Source organism: Bubalus bubalis, chromosome 4 (assembly GCF_019923935.1).
Source record: "Bubalus bubalis isolate 160015118507 breed Murrah chromosome 4, NDDB_SH_1, whole genome shotgun sequence".
NCBI lineage: Eukaryota > Metazoa > Chordata > Mammalia > Artiodactyla > Bovidae > Bubalus > Bubalus bubalis.
Window position 1 is genome coordinate 7,434,100 of NC_059160.1, and position 16,106 is coordinate 7,450,205.

Consider the following 16,106-nt stretch of genomic DNA (forward strand, 5'->3'; position numbering starts at 1 on the left):
ATGGCAGCCAGTGACCAAGTAACCCCTTGAGATTGGGTGGTCGGGGGAAGGCAAACCATCCCAAGGAGGGAGCTTTCAACCTGCGACCTGAATTACAACAGTGTTAGCAGAGAGAACAGCACACATCCAGGGGTGAGGCAGGAACAAGCATGGTGTGCCCAGGGAATGAAAAGACCAGCCATAAACAAGGGACTGGAGAAGGAAATGGCAACCTACTCTGGTATTCTTGCCTGGAAAATCCCATGGACAGAGTCCATGGGGTCGCAAAAGAGTCAGACACAACTTAGTGACTAAACAACAAGAGACGGGCAAGCAGCACAGGATGAGGCTAAAGAGGTTCTCAGGGCAACATCACGGGCCCCCCAGCCCAGAAGGCGAGCTGGGATCTAATCTCCAATGCGAGTGCTGTCACTCATCCCCAGGTTGCCCCAGCTGCTCAGGCTGGGAGCAGAGAGAAAGAGTTCTCTCACAGCTTCAATCAACAAACCTTCCCAGAGCCCCTTCTCAGTGGTAGGTCCTGACCCGGGCTCTGGGCATGGGCCTGCTGGAGGACAGGGGGACTGCTGGTGGAATGAAGGCACTTCCCTGGTGGTCCAGTGATTAAGACTCCGCGCTTCCATTGCAGGCTCAGCTCCAGGGCAGAATGATGCTCAGGGAGCCATACGTGCCCCAGTGAAGGTAAAAGTGTCCGACTCTTTGCGATCCCATGGACTGTAGCCCACCAGACTCCTCCATCCATGGAATTCTCCAGGTAAGAGTACTGGAGTGGGTTGCCATTTCCTTCTCCAGGGGAACTTCCCAACCCAGGAATCAAACCCATGTCTCCCACATTACAGGCAGACACTTTACTGTCTGAGCCACCAGGGAAGCCTAAGTGTCCCAGAGGGGGCCCCTATCCAGCCTAAAGGCTTTTCAGAGGGTCGATAGAGGGTCATGGGGGAGTAGCTACAGCCCAGCACACATGCCAAGTACAATGGCAACTAGACTCAGCACTGCAGCGGGTAGAGAGGCAGGAAAAGGAACAAGACTCGAAAGCAGAGATTCGAGGGAGTAAAGCTGTGGGCACAGTAAGTGCAGATGACCTCCTTCATGAAGTGACAGAGATATCCAGAGGGTGGAAAAGTAAAACTAAAATTATAAGACATCTAAATGAAAACAGACGGAGAAGGCAATGGCACCCCACTCCAGTACTCCTGCCTGGAAAATCCCATGGGCGGAGGAACCTGGAAGGCTGCAGTCCATGGGATCGCTGAGGGTCGGACACGACTGAATGACTTCACTTTCACTTTTCACTTTCATGCGTTGGAGGAGGAAATGGCAACCCACTCCAATGTTCTTGCCTGGAGAATCTCAGGGACGGGGGAGCCTGGTGGGCTGCCGTCTATGGGGTCACACAGAGTTGGACACAACTGAAGTGACTTAGCAGCAGCAGCAGCAGCAAACAAAAACAGAAGAGAAACTTTCTTGGCTGTTCAGTGGTTGAGAATCCGCCTTCCTATGCAGGGGACTCAGGTTCCATCCCTGGTCAGGGAACTAAGATCCATATGCTGCAGGACAACTAAGCCCATGCACCACAAGTACTGAGCCCACTGGCCCTAAAGCCCGTGGCCCGAACAAGAGAAGCCTGCTCACTGCCACGAGAAGCCCTTGAGTCGCAACTAGAGAAAGCCTGCGTGCCACAACAAAGACCCCGTGCAATAAAAATTTTTAGGAAAGAGAAGAGAAAATCTTTGTGATCTTAAGTTATACAGAGATTTCTTAGGACTCCAAAAGAATGATCCATAAAAGACTGATAAGTTGGACTTTATCAAAATAAAAAACTTCCCTTAGATACTATTAAGAGAATAAAAAGACAAGCCAGACTGGAAGAAGACATTTGCAAAACAGTCTTTGTAAGAGTTTTCATAGAGAATCCATGAGGAACTTTCAAAAGTCAACTATACTATGTCAAAGTATATACAAGTATCAAATCATTATGTTGCAGCCTGAAACTAATACAATGTTACAAGTCAGTTATCAGGGCAGTTTCCGACTGCCTTGTGGTTAAGAATCCGCCTGCCAATGCCAGGAGACATAGGTTCGAGGAATTAGTAACAATTATTCACTGCTGGTGGAAATGGAAAATGGCACAACCACTTTGGAAAATAATTTAGAAGCTTCTTTAAAAGTTAAGCATTAAAAAAATAATAATAAATAAAAAATAAAAGTTAAGCATTTATCTACAAGCTGATCCACCCCCCATTCCATTCTATTCACCAAGAAGAAAAGGAAATAAATGTCCATACAAAGACTTGTATACAAATGTTCATAGCAGCTTTATGTGTTTGCCCTAAACTGTAAGCAACCCAAATGACCTTCAGGAGGTGAATGGCTGAACAAACCCTGGTAATCCACACTATGGAAAACTACACAGGAATTAAAAAAAAAAAAAAAAAGTACTGATACATGAATGAAGCTCAAAATATTAATGCTGAGTGAAAGAGCAAAAAAAAAAAAAAACATACTGTTTGAATCTGCTTATGGAAAATTCTAGAAAATGTAAACTAATCAGGCGGCAAAAGAAAGCAGGTGAGTAGTTGTTTGGGGACAGGAGGAGGAGGGGAAGGGGCAGGAGGGAGGGATTAAAGAGGGGAACATAGGAATTTTGGGGGGTGACTGAAAATCTCCTGTTTTGACATATTATATGCTATGAAACCATCATCACTGTCTATCAATTATTCCTCGATAAAGCTGTGAGACAAGTCATAGTCCCTGCCCGCACTGGGCTCATGTTCCACTGGGCAAGATAAATAGTAAACCTGATAAACAGATGAGAAAAATACCCTCAGGGAAACAAAACCACATGGGAGAACTTGGCAGAGGGGGCAGCAGCGGGCCGTGGGGAGGGAGCCTCTGTGTTCCTCCCCTCTCTGTGCCCCCACTCCCCAAGGCAGCCCCCTGCCTGCCCCACTCTCCGTGAACTCTTAACTCTCAGCCACTGTGGGGCTTTGCCCAAACCCCCACCTGTCTCTGCAGCTCAGCTTTCTTAGCCCTGGGCCGCGAAGGGCGGGGAGACAAGGTCGTGGCCTGTCCCATCTTGGTTCTCTGCCCAAGGGGACCTCTCACCTGGGCCTGGCTGGATTTGGGGACAGGGACAGGCAGAGCAGAACTGCCAGGGGCAGGAAAACATGCTTCTCAGGAATCCAGCTGGCTTTGTGGGAAAGGATACCAGGGAGCCTGTCTCTCTAGACAGGGGTCGTTTTCTGGGGAGAGGGCATGGTTTGGAGCAGCAGGCACCCCTCCTCAGCAGGGCTCACAGAGAGCCAGGAGGGGCTGAGGCGTGCCAGGCCCGGGGACAGGGAAGGCTGGCCTGAGGCCCAGAGGGGTGGAGCGGGAGGTCATCGGCCAGGGGCGAGGGGCCCACTTGGCCCTCTCTCTGGACACAATGTCCTGGACTGCTCCACAGCTTGGCTGGTGGACAGGGAACAGTGGCTGGCAGAGGGTTCTGGCAGCCAGCCCAATGTTGGGGGGAGCAGCCTGGCCCGAGCAAAGGCTGGTTCTTACAACCTGTCCTGCCACCTTGGGCAAGGAACGGACCAGCTTATCCAGGAGGCAGGTAGGGGGCCTGGCGCCCTGTGGGGACCTCAGCAATCGCTCCCTACCCTGGGCCTTAGTGGCTCCATGTCACCTGCAGCCGCTGTCACTCGAGGTAAGCTCGCCAAGAATATAGAACCCTGAAAACCAAGGTCCTGTCCCTCACTGCTGTGGCCTGAGGCAGTTCACAACCTCCCTGGGACACAGAACTCCACTTGGAAAATGGCATCAACTTCCCTGGGCTTTAGTACTTGAAAGCATTTAGGATAGTTACCCTCACAGAGGAAGCCCTTGATGGAATAGTTTGCTATAATTGGGTAATGCTGGAGACGCAGGAGACAAGGGTTCGATCCCTGGGTGGGGAATATCCCCTGGTGGGTGGGGGGGATGGCAACCCACTCCAGTATTCTTGCTTGAAAAAATCCCATGGACAGAGGAGTCTGATGGGCTATGGTCAATGGGGTCACAACGAGTCAGACACGGCTGAGTGGGTACACACGTGTGCACACACACACACATGCAGGTGTGCACAGACAGCATTTAGGATAGTCACCCTCACAGAGGGAATCATTGATGGAACAGTTTGCTATAGTCACCACATTATAACAACATTTACATCAATATATTGAGGGCCTCCTGGGTGCCGGGAAAGCAGGCTTTATCACCCTCCTTTTACAGGTGAGGAAACTGAGATATAGAACAAAGGGACAACTGATATCAAGGAGCAGTGGCCCCCCCCCAAGGGAACCCAGCCTCCCCCAACAGGGAGGAGCCTGATGGGTGGACCCTGGGGGTTCCCTCTGCAGAGCAGAATGAGGGAGGGGGCACTAGACACTCAGCAGCAGAACTCAGAGACCACATTTGCTTCCCTTAGGTCTCTCTTGGTGGAGAGCAGACTAGACTGTGAGCCAAGGTGCTCAGCAAGGTTTGGGGGCAGGTCAGGGGAGAGATGTTTTTGCTCATTCAGCAAATATGGATGGAGGAAAAGACGGTCTGGTGCTGTTGCATGCGGCCTCCGGAGCCGGACTGCCAGACTTTGCACTCAGACACTGTCACCTGTGAGATGCATGTGGCCTAGTGACTCCTGGTTTTCCCACTGAAAGTGCCTTTGTGCCTGGGCAGACCAGGACTTTTGATCACCTGCCTGGAGGAGTTACTCCACCTCTTGCAGTCAACTGTAAAAGGGCACCAGCTCTCATCTCAAGGTGCTGTTTGAAGGTAAAATGAACATACAGCCCTGGGCTCACACTCCAGGCCCGATAAAGGGGAGCAGGGCTCGAGGCATTTCATCTCATCCTGGCAGAGGCTAAGCAAGAGGGAAGGGAAGTGTGATTATCCCCATGTTGCAGATGAAAGAGACTGAGGCTCCCATTGTGTCTAAGCACCACAAAGGTCTGGGCAGATATCTCTCTCATCCCAAAGCCTGCTTGTAGAAGGTGCTCAAAACATGTTGGGTGGGCTATCTCAGAGAGTGCAAACAAGGGTGGCACTGCAGGGAACCCCCGGGTGCTCCCAGGGGTCTTGTGGGAGGGCAATTGGGCAGGGTCTGCTGTGCATCACCAGTGGCCCCTGCAGGATCAGCCCCCACCCAGCCGCAGCTGCCAGCCAGGCCACAGGGCAGACCGGAACCACGTGCTGCCTGGGCAAAAGCCAAGGTCCACTGGGAGCTGACTGGCCGGGCGGGGGCACCGCCTACCAGCCCAGCGCCAGGCCCAGGCCCTGCACTGTGTCAGGTCCTGGGAGGGGTGAGTGGAGGAGACGGACAGTTCATAGTTACCTTGTTAAGTACCCAGCAGGTGCTGACATGCAGGGTTCTTCCCTAGGACATGAGAAGGAGGACCCGTGAGCAGCCCCATTTCCTAGGTGGGGACACTGAGACTCAGAGGCAATTTACCCAAGGTCACTCAGAGGGTGGGTGGAGGGATCAGTCACCACTGGGCCTCACTGCCTGACTTTAGAATTCAAGATACTGGTGGCCCACGCGCAGTGCGCAGTGCGGAAGATTCCTCAGCAGGGGACCTCCAGAGCCCCCAGGGTCAAGGCCAGGGAGGGAACTTTTGTTCAGAGGAGGAAGCCGCGGGCCCCACCCGGAGCTGGGGCTCTCACCGCAATCTAGGCTCCCCCGGGGGCCCCAAGATCCGGGCGAGAGCATCCCCCCGTGCACCGCCCCGCTGGCTGTGCTCTGCTGGACACCTGCCTCAGTTTCCCCTCTGGCGCTAAGTAGAAGGGGAAAGTGCTGGGAGAGGAAAACTAACGCGGAGAGACAGGGCCCAGACCAATCCTTTGCTAGATCCCCAACCCCAGCAGAGTGCGAGAGGGAGGGCGCGGGGCGGGGGCGGGGTTACGTAACCTGCGGCGCGGGGCGGGGCGAGCGCCAGTGCAGGGTGGGGCAAGCGCCAGGGCGCGGCGCGGCGCGGCGGGGCGGGGCGGGGCGGGGCGGGGCGGGGCGAACGTCAGTGCAGACGGGGAAGGGGAGGGGAGCCGCTGGGGGAAGAGCAGTTCCCGGGAAGAGCCCGGCTGTTCTGTCTTCTCGACACCAGGGCAGCCCCCTCCGCGCCCCTCCACCCCTCCACCTCCCGCAACCCCGTCCTCGGCCCCTGAGAGCTAGGGTACCAGGGGGGCCTGACACTGGGGAGACCAAGGCCTAAAGCAGAATCGGCGAAGTCGCCAAGGCCGGGGCTGGGCGTGCGGAGGGGCCGAGGCCGCTCCCCGGGGCGTGGGGGAGCCCTGTACTCAGAGCCCCTCACTGGCTCCCCAGTGCCCGGCCTTGGCGCCGCGCAGCCTCCTCTCCAGAGCCTGACCCGGCCTGGTCACTCCTCCCGCTTGGGCCTGGCTTGGAAGCTCGGCAGCGCCTCGGCTCCGCCTCGAGGCCCGGAGGTTCCCCGCACCCCGCACCCCCCCCCCCCACCCTGTCCCTAAGGTCACCCGGGACCCGAGGGATCTCCTGGCCCTCTGGAGTGCCTCTGCCTCCCCCGCTCGCCGACGGCGGTTCCTGCCTCCCTGCTCGCACTTACTTCATCCACCCGGCCTCGCTGTTATTTATAACCGCGTCTGTCTCCCCAGCACGGAGGGAGGGCGGCTGCAAGCCCGGCGCTGAGGCCTGCACACGCAGCTGGTGCAGCAAATGCGGGCTTCTGGGCCCACCTTGGCACGTAGACAGAGGAAGCCCTGCGCCTAAGCCTGGCAACTACCATCCGAGGTCATCCCCAGCCCCAGGTCCTGGCTCTCCCTCCCTGGTGGTCATGGCATGCCAGGAAGTTCCAAAAGTAGGATCCTTGGGGCCACTGGAAGGCTTCTTGCAATGCGGGTTCCGGGGTTCCGCTCCAGGTCCCTTTGCGTGGGCCTCCCGGGAATGACGCCTGGGATTCTGCATTTGAAGCACGGTTCCCTAGGAGAATTCTGAGCTTTCTAAGATTTGGGAACGGTCTGTCCTATGGTTGCTTTTGGGGAAGGGAAAAAGCAGACAGCAGGAGGGTGGCAGGTTGGAACTACCTACCCCTTCTTTGGTTTGATGGAGCAGGATGGAAAGGAGAGGTTCAGTTCAGTCCTGTCAGACTCTTGGATACCCCATGAACCGCGGCTTGCCAGGCCTCCCTCTCCATCACCAACTCCCTGAGTCCACCCAAACCCATGTCCATTGAGTCGGTGATGCCATCCAACCATCTCATCCTCTGTCGTCCCCTTCTCCTCCTGCCCTCAATCTTTCCCAGCATCAAGGTCTTTTCCAATGAGTCAGTTCTTTGCATGAGGTGGCTAAAGTATTGGAGTTTCAGCTTTACCACGAGTCCTTCCAATGAACACCCAGGACTGATCTCCTTTAGGATGGACTGGTTGAATCTCCTTACTGTTCAAGGGACTCTCAAGAGTCTTCTCTAACACCACAGTTTAAAAGCATCAATTCTTTGGCGCTCAGCTTTCTTTATAGTCCAACTCTCACATCCATACATGACCACAGGAAAAACCATAGCCTTGATTAGACGGACCTTTGTTGACAAAGTAGTGTTTCTGCTTTTCAATATGCTATCTAGGTTGGTCATAACTTTCCTTCCAAGGAGTAAGTGTCTTTTAATTTCATGGCTGCAATCACCATCTGCAGTGATTTTGGAGCCCCCAAAAATAAAGTCTGACACTGTTTCCACTGTTTCCCCATCTATTTCCCATGAAGTGATGGGACCAGATGCCATGATCTTCGTTTTCTGAATGTTGAGCTTTAAGCCAACTTTTTCACTCTCCTCTTTCACTTTCATCAAGAGGCTTTTTAGTTCCTTTTCACTTTCTGCCATAAGGGTGGTGTCATCTGCATATCTGAGGTTATTGATATTTCTCCCGGCAATCTTGATTCCAGCTTGTGCTTCCTCCAGCCCAGCGTTTCTCATGATGTACTCTGCATGTAAGTTAAATAAGCAGGGTGACAATATACAGCCTTGATGTACTCCTTTTCCTATTTGGAACCAGTCTGTTGTTCCATGTCCAGTTCTAACTGTTGCTTCCTGACCTGCATATTGGTTTCTCAAGAGGCAGGTCAGATGGTCTGGTATTCCCATCTCTTTCAGAATTTTCCACAGTTTATTGTGATCCACACAGTCAAAGGCTTTGGCATAGTCAATAAAGAAGCAGAAATAGATGTTTTTCTGGAACTCTCTTGCTTTTTAGATGATCCATTGGAGAGGTTAGGGCAGAGCAATTAAGGGCCTGGGGGGAGGGTAGACTGGGGGACTTGGCCAGAGAATGAATTGTGGCCTTCATGCAACATTCCCAACCCCATCAGAAAAGCCAACTAAGGGATACAACAGATCCCACCATTCTCCTGCAAAATGGGCCTTGCCCACACCTTATAAGGCTCAGTCTAATTCATTCATCCAAGCCCTGGGTTTGGAGTAGTGCTCGGCCTTAAGACTTGCCAGTCCAGGAAGAGAGGCAGGCAGCAAACAGCAGTTACCGTCACAGTGATAACCGTGACCTGATGGAGCAATGATGGCTCACAGCGGAATTGTGAAGCATGAATAGGAGTCCCCACGAAGATTCGATACAGGAGGGGGCATTCCGGCAGCGGGAACATCTTGTTCAACTGCTCAGAGGCCTGAAATAGCAATCTCTGAAGGAATCTATGAGCAGTTCAGCAGGTCTGAGTGTCAGGAACATGGTGAGGGATGAGGCTGGATGTTCAGGGAGACTCTTGGCCAGGCCGAGAGGACAGACGTGGTCCTGAGTAGGGGCTTGGAGCCCATGGAGGAGGGATGGGAGAGAGGCCGCACAGGACACCCTGACAGCAGCGGTGGCAGGGCTTCCCTCCCGCCTCTCCCCTGCATCCCCATGGCAGCCATCCATGCAGCCCCCAGCCAGCTCCAGAATCTCAAACAGGGCACTGCCAGGAGAGACGGGACCCCATCCGCACCAGGCGTGATGTGCTGTGAGGCCTGGAGTAGGTGATTTTGTGCTGCGTTTCAGTTTCCTCATCTGGAAAATGGGGGCAGCACTGAGCCCTGCCAGTCCCTCCTCCAGATCAGACCGTGTTTGTTCTGAACAGGGTTGAACGTGGTCCTGGTCCTAGGCGTTTGCTTACTTGGTGCCTCCCCCTGCCCTCGTCCAAGTGAGCCTTCTCCCCAAATGCTTCCCCACCCCGTGCCCACTAGACTTCAAGAGTCACTACTTGAGGGCCAGCCCTGCTAGCTTCCAGTTCTGGAGCTGCCAAATCCCTCAAAGGAAGGGGCCTCAGGCAAGACACAAGTTCCCTGGGCCTCAGTTTTCTCAAATGCAAAATGAAATACTCCTGAGTGTTGGGGGAGGAGGGGCCCCGGGCAGCCCCTCTGGACGGTGACAACCTAGGCTGGCTCTCCCCAAACGCAAACAGCACCCAGGTGCAGAAAGGGCAGATGAGGACCCCTCCGCCCTGCTGTGTCCCCACCTCCAGCCCTGGCAGGGACATCCTGTGCCCCGGTGATGTCACCAGGGCCTGGGAGCCGTGGCCGGCTGTGGCTGACAGCACTCAGGGTTTATTTTTAAACTCTCAGGGCTTAGTCAGCTCCTGCCCCCTCCGACCCCACCCCACCTCACCCTGCCTACCCTGTCTCCCACAGCCCTGCTGAGTCCCCAGCCCTTCCTTGAAAGTTCTCTCCACATATGTTCTGCTGTCTGACTGCATCCACCAGGCTTCTGAGGGCCACAGGGAGCCAGGCCATTGGCTAAATATCTCTGACCACCAAATCCAGACTTGCCAGAGTAAACAGATGGGCCCCTGGAGGTGGATCACAGCCCGCTGTGCCTCCTGGAGCCCAGAGAGGGTAAGGGGCTTGCCAGGGTCCCACTTCTAAGGCTGGAGGGTCATCAGGCTCTATAGACACCTGAAATCCTTGACTGGGCCTTAGGGTTGTCACTGAGGATTGATTTGGATTCATTTTTAGAAACAGCTTGTTGCCTGTGGACCTCGAGGCTTTCTGAATGCTGCTCAAACAAGCTGCAGAAATAAACTGGGTGCTGAGGCAGCTCCCAGAGGCACCACGGCCCTAACCCACACCCCGGGCAGGGTGCGTGTCCGTCAAACTTGTCACACACTTACCCTCTCAAGTGACTTTACACTGAGGACCTGTCAGCACCCTGAGCTTGGAAACATATGCTGATGAAACACCTCTTTTATATCAGTTTCATATGCTGGCCTTCTGGAGAAGACTGTGGCTGAAAACGAGACTCTACTTGAAAAGTCCATTTGAAAATGGCAGCCTTGATTCCTCACACTGTTCATGGGGTTCTCCAGGCAAGAATACTGAAGTGGTTTGCCATTCCCTTCACCAGTGGTGATGGACAGGGAAGCCTGGCATGCTGCAGTCCATGGGGTCCCAGAGTTGGACACAACTGAGTGACTGAACTGTACTGACTCCTTACAGCTGCCCTGGAAGGCTGGGCAAGGGCTGATGTCCTCTTTGGGGCTTGTCAAAGTCATACAGAAGACAGAGGAAGGTGGAATGCAAACCCCGGCTCGATGGGCAGACTCCCCAGAACTCCTCATCCCAGACGCCTTGCTCCCATTTGCTGAGCCACCCATTCTCCCCACCCCACTGTCTCAGGCTTACATATCCACTCCCTCCCCAGAGAGAGCCTAGAAGTCCAGGCCCTCGGAGGCAGACAGCTTTCCCTTCCTTCCAAGGCTCTTTGGATGCCCCTAGACCGTGTCCGCCAGTAGCAGCTGGAGGGCAGGCTGGGCGGGGCCAAGGCAGCTGGTGCCTCTCAGCACCGCCTGGCACGGGAGGCCGTGCTAGGTTTGCTGAGAGGATGAATCTGGAGGCTGGACCAGAGGTCACTGCCCAGGGATGTGTCTGCAGCGCCACCTGGTGGTGGCAAAGGCACTCCTGCTACACTGTCCCTGGTGAGGTCATCCTTTCCCTTTAGGTTCAGCGAACGAACTTAGTGAGGTGGTACTATGATGTGGGGATGGCACCACCAACTCAATGGGCATGAGTCTGAGCAAACGCCAGGAGACAGTGAAGGACAGGGAAGCCTGGCGTGCTGCGGTCTGTGGGGTCACAAAGAGTTGGACACAACTTAGCAACAGAACAACTATGTACCAAGCACCAGGCAGGCCAGGCACAGAGAATGGGGTTGGGCTGAGAAGATCTCGGGGACAGCACTCCACGCAGACAGAATGGCAAGTGCAAAGGCTCTGAGATGGGAAGGGCTTGGCCGTGACCCAGGAGGAGCAAAAGGGTCCAGAGGAGTGGAGAGGGCGGGGAAGTGCATGGGGTAGGTGGCCAGGTCTCAAAGGGCCTTTTAGGCCGTGTTGACAAGTTTGAGTTTGTTTCTGAGCGTGCTGGGAACCACGGGATATGACGCAGTTGTAGGCAGCTGTGAGGAGGACAGGCTGCAGAGTAAAAACAGGCAAGCCGGAGGAGGCTACTGGAACCCAGGCAGGACATACGATGGCTCATTCACCATGGGGTGTGTTTGGGGGCAGGGAGACGTGGCTGGATTCTAGAACTGACAAGAACCGTGGACAGATTGGATGGGGCTGTAAGATAAAGCAGGTGATCTAGGATGACCCCAGGGCTCTGTTATGAGCACCCGAGGGACGGTGGGGCCCTTTCTTTTGAAGGGAAGACTGAGGAGGAGCAGGTGTAGGGAGACCAGGCGCCTCTGGGCAGGTCAAGGCAGAGCTGGTGAGGGAGCGGGAGGAGGCACTGAGTCTGCAGCTTGGGGCAGAGGGTGAGGCCGAAGACACCAGAGGAAGTTGCTGGGGTATGGATGGCGCTCCAGGCATGGAGCTGGCCACCTGCTGACCCTGGGGCTTCTGATATTTAGAGTTCAGAGGGACAGGAGGAACAGCCAGGGAGGAAGGCGAACCTGGAGCTGGTGGGGAAAGGGTCTCAAGGAGGCCGGAGTGGGCAGCTGGGCTGAACGCTGCTCAGAAGTCAAGAAAGATGAGCTTGAGACTGACCCAGGTTGATGTGGCTACACCAAGGGAGTCTCCAGGGTGACCCTGCGAAGGTGGCTTCAGTGGACGGTGGAAGTCTCAGGGGGCCTGTGGAAGTTCACTATACAGGGAGCAGATAGATGGTGGTAGCTGGGGAGCCGTGAGGACTCCGTTATTTAATTTTTAGGATGGAAGATCTTATAGTATGTTTTGGGCTGACAGAATGATCTTGTGGAGAGGGACTGATGACCCAGGAGAGAGAGAATCTCAGGGGCATTTCCCAGGTGCATGGAGACAGGATGGGTACCCTCGGGGAGGGATTGGGTTACTGGAGGCAGGGAGGCTGAGAGAGAGGGCCCTGGAGTTGGGCTGTCTGTGTCCAAATCTTGGCTCTACCACTGACAGGAAGTGGAATTAGAACAAGTCGTTTCTGCTCTCTGAACCTCGGCTTCCTCACCTGTCAAATACAGGTGGTGATGAGAGTAATAGCTGGCACCTACGGCGGCTTGCTTCCCTGGTGGCTCAGCTGGTAAAGAATCTGCCTGCAATGTGGGACTCCTGGGTTGCAAAGATCTCCTGGAGAAGGGAAAGGCTACCCACTCCAGTATTCTGGCCTGGAGAATTCCATGGACTATATAGTCCATGGGGTCGCAAAGAGTTGGACATGACTGAGCGACTTTCACTTCACTTTTCATGGCTGCTTGCTCCGTGCCAGGCACTGTTCTAAGCATTTCACAAGTTTTAACTCATAGTATCTTCACCTCAGGGTAAGGGAGGGACTGGGCCTAGCTGGGGGGACCTGCCAAAGAAGGTGTGGTGTGGGACCATGCAGGAGCAGCTACTGGTTCTCAGTAGTGCTGGTGAAGCCTTCCTGGTGGAAGTGACAGCTGACTGGGGCCTGGAGGAATGGAGAGGAGTTTGTGAGGCAGAGAAAAGAGGAAGGGTAAGGCTTGGCTTGCCCAAACACCCCATGCAAAGCCCTGGGGAGTTCCCCAGTCTAGATATCAGTACTGAGATCCACAAGTCTGGTGTTTGGGGCAGATGGGGAAACTGAGGCCCCAAGCAAGAAGGAGCCTAGCAAGTCTGGTGGGTTTGGCACTGGCTCCCAGCTCAAAACTCTGATCCCAGCTTTGGGCACCACCACTTGCTCTAGCCACACCCCAGAGGCCTTGGAAGGCTCTAGGGTGGGCTCCTAGGGCGATCTGAGCTTGGTCTAGCAGTTCTTCAGAGACCTGGACTTGGAGGCATGCTCCAGCCTTCAACAGGCCTGGGTCAGACCCCAGGAAAACAGTCACGCTCTTCAGGCCCGAGCAACACGGCCCTGCTGACTTCCAGCCCATTCTGTTTCCCACAGCCCCCAAGCCCCCACCCCACTGGGACTTGGACTCAGCCTGGAGTATAGGCGGGAGTGGCTGCCCCCTCCACAGCCTGGAGGCCCCTGCAGCCTGGGAGCTGAAGGAGGCTGAGCCTGGTGCACCGCGCAGCAGCCCCTGCCCCTCTGGGTTCAGGCGTCGGCCAGCTTGACTGGCAGGCTTTGCCGAAGCGAGACGCTGAGGAGGGCACAGGGAGGGCTGGCTGGGGGGCTGTGGGCACCCGCCTTCAAACCTGTCTTCCATTTCCTCTGCTGCTCAGCCCCATCTCTGGCTGGCAGCTTTCCTGGATTAGGTGCTGACATCAGGAGCTGCCAACTGGGCTGCTGTGGTACGGCCGCTGGGAGGTGTGTGGAGCTGTATGGTCACTGGGTATAATCAAGGAAGGGGGCATGTGTCCAGCTTTGGGGGATTTGTCCTCCAGGGAGGTGGGCGGGAGGGAGCCCTGTGTCAGGTACTCGAACATTATCTATGCTGCACGTCCTTGCTGTACAGAGAGGGAAATAGCTCAGGGGGTGGGGCCTGGGAACCCTGGCTGGATCCCACATCATCCAGTGGACACCCCCTCACCCCCACCCTGCCCGCTGCGCCATGGCTGACGGCCACCAGGCCCTAAAGGCTCATGTCCCAGTCGGTCAGTACCCTCTGCAGCATTGCCACAGTGGCAGCTGCCACGTGGGGAGCACCCGCTCTGTGCGAGCTGCCTGTGAGGCTGGGGCCCATTCTATAGATAAAAAACCAGAAGCCCAGACAGGGGAAGTGACTTGCCCAAGGTCACACCCCAGATTGGTGATGGAGGCGGATTTGAACCTGGGACTAACTCCAAGCCTATATTCTTGCATGCCACATGCTCGCCAGGCCATAGCCCCTGTGCTTCCTGAGACCGCAAGAATCTCCACTCTGGGTGAGAGCATTTGCACCCAGAGCAGAAAACACAGTGATCACAACAGATCTTCTCCAGAGACCTCAAGGGCACAAATCTCAGGGAATGGCCTCATAGGCCCAGCTGGGTCACATGTTCATTCCTTGACCAATCAGCTGTGCCCAGGGCTGCATATGTACTAAGTTGCTAAGTTGTGTCTGACTCTTTGCAACCCTATGGGCTGTAGCCACCAGGCTCCTCTGTCCATGGGATTCTCCAGGCAAGAATACTGGAGTGGGTTGCCATGCTGTCCTCCAGGGAATCTTCTCCACCCGGAGATATGACCCGTGTCTCTTAGGTCTGTCTCCAGCACTGGCAGGTGGATTCTTTACCACTAGCGCCACCTGGGTCAGCTAACCATGTGGGCAGCCCCTGGAGGCCACAAGGTGGCTCAGGGGTGGGGCAGGCCTGTACAAGGATCTGTTTGCCTAAAGATGTGACCCCTGGGCCAAAGGATCTGTTTGAGTTACATCTGCCTCCCTGGGCCTCTTGGCATCTTATTCCCAACCTCAGTGACAGGAGGCTGGGGTGTCAGGCTTTCACGCACCCTGGGCCCTCTTGTAACTGCTTTCCTGTGTCCACTCCTTCGGCCAGCTGGTTGGGTCACATCTATCCGGGGAACTGAGGTGTGTGGATGGGGTCAGAAGCTGCCCGTGGACTTCGCTCTGTGACCAACTTGTGTGGCAGCCTTGGGGGCAGGTCACATCCCTTTATCCTCTGGTGTTAGCTTAAACGCCACCCACAAAGAGATCTTCCCTGCCCCTCCAATATAAATGGTCTCTCCCAGACTCCCCAGTCTCCTCAGCCGCACCACTTACTGCATCCATCATTCTTTTCTGTGTAATGTTTGTCTTTCCAAGCTGATTGTGGAGGCAGGGTTGACACAAAATAGACATTTAATAAATATTTGCTGAATGACGTCTCTCTAAACTTTGGTTTCCACATCTGTGTGGGGTTTTGAGTGGGGGGGACAACATTCCTGCTGTGAAGTTTAAATAAGATAGTGCCTCAAAGCACCCAGCCCAGGCTCACAGTCCTGGGAGCAGGGAGGAGGGGAAGGCTGAGCTGAAAGGCTCTGTAAGTCGTCAGGAATGGGAAGACCCGAGGGTGCAGCTGGTGGGAAGATGGGAGTAAGTGACACTGCCCTGAGCCCAAGGCCAAGGACAGTCTAGGAATGCTTTTCTGAGCTTCAGTGTTTCTTGTAAAATGGCCATTTAAAAAAAGTCCACCTTGTCGGCCCATCTCCAAACTCCAAACATAGGTTTTTTCCTCTTAGAAATGAAATGATTACCGGTCCCTTAAACCACAGGAGTACGAACGGCGTGCAGCATGGGAAGCAGGGAGAACGGCCATGGCCGCACACAGGCACCAGCTCCAGGCACGCACACGAGGACGGAGCAGATGCAGCATCAAGAGTGGGCGGAGATGTGGGAAGGGCGGTGGAGTTGGCAGTGAGCACGGCCAAGGGTGGGACACCCTGTTCTGCCCCCACCCCAGGAGCCTGGGCCTGTCCTGAGCAGGGGACCTGGGGACGCCAATGCTGAGTGGCTCGGCCCGACAGCTCCAGTGCCCAGCAGACAGCTGCACCGTGTTTAACCTTGTCTTTTAACTGTGACGGTCTCATGGTGTAGACAGAAAATGTGGCAAAAGTAAACAAGGAAAACCTCAAGAATCCCCCTCCGAGCACCGTTGAGGATTCTGTCTGGGGACACTTCTCATGAGCAGTTCCCTGGCCTTCCAAGCAGCCGTGCTGCACTTTCATTTGTTCTAACTGCTGAGGACGATTCCGGGGCCCGGCACTTATCCCTTCTCATGAACTGTGTGGCTAAGGGGGCAGGGA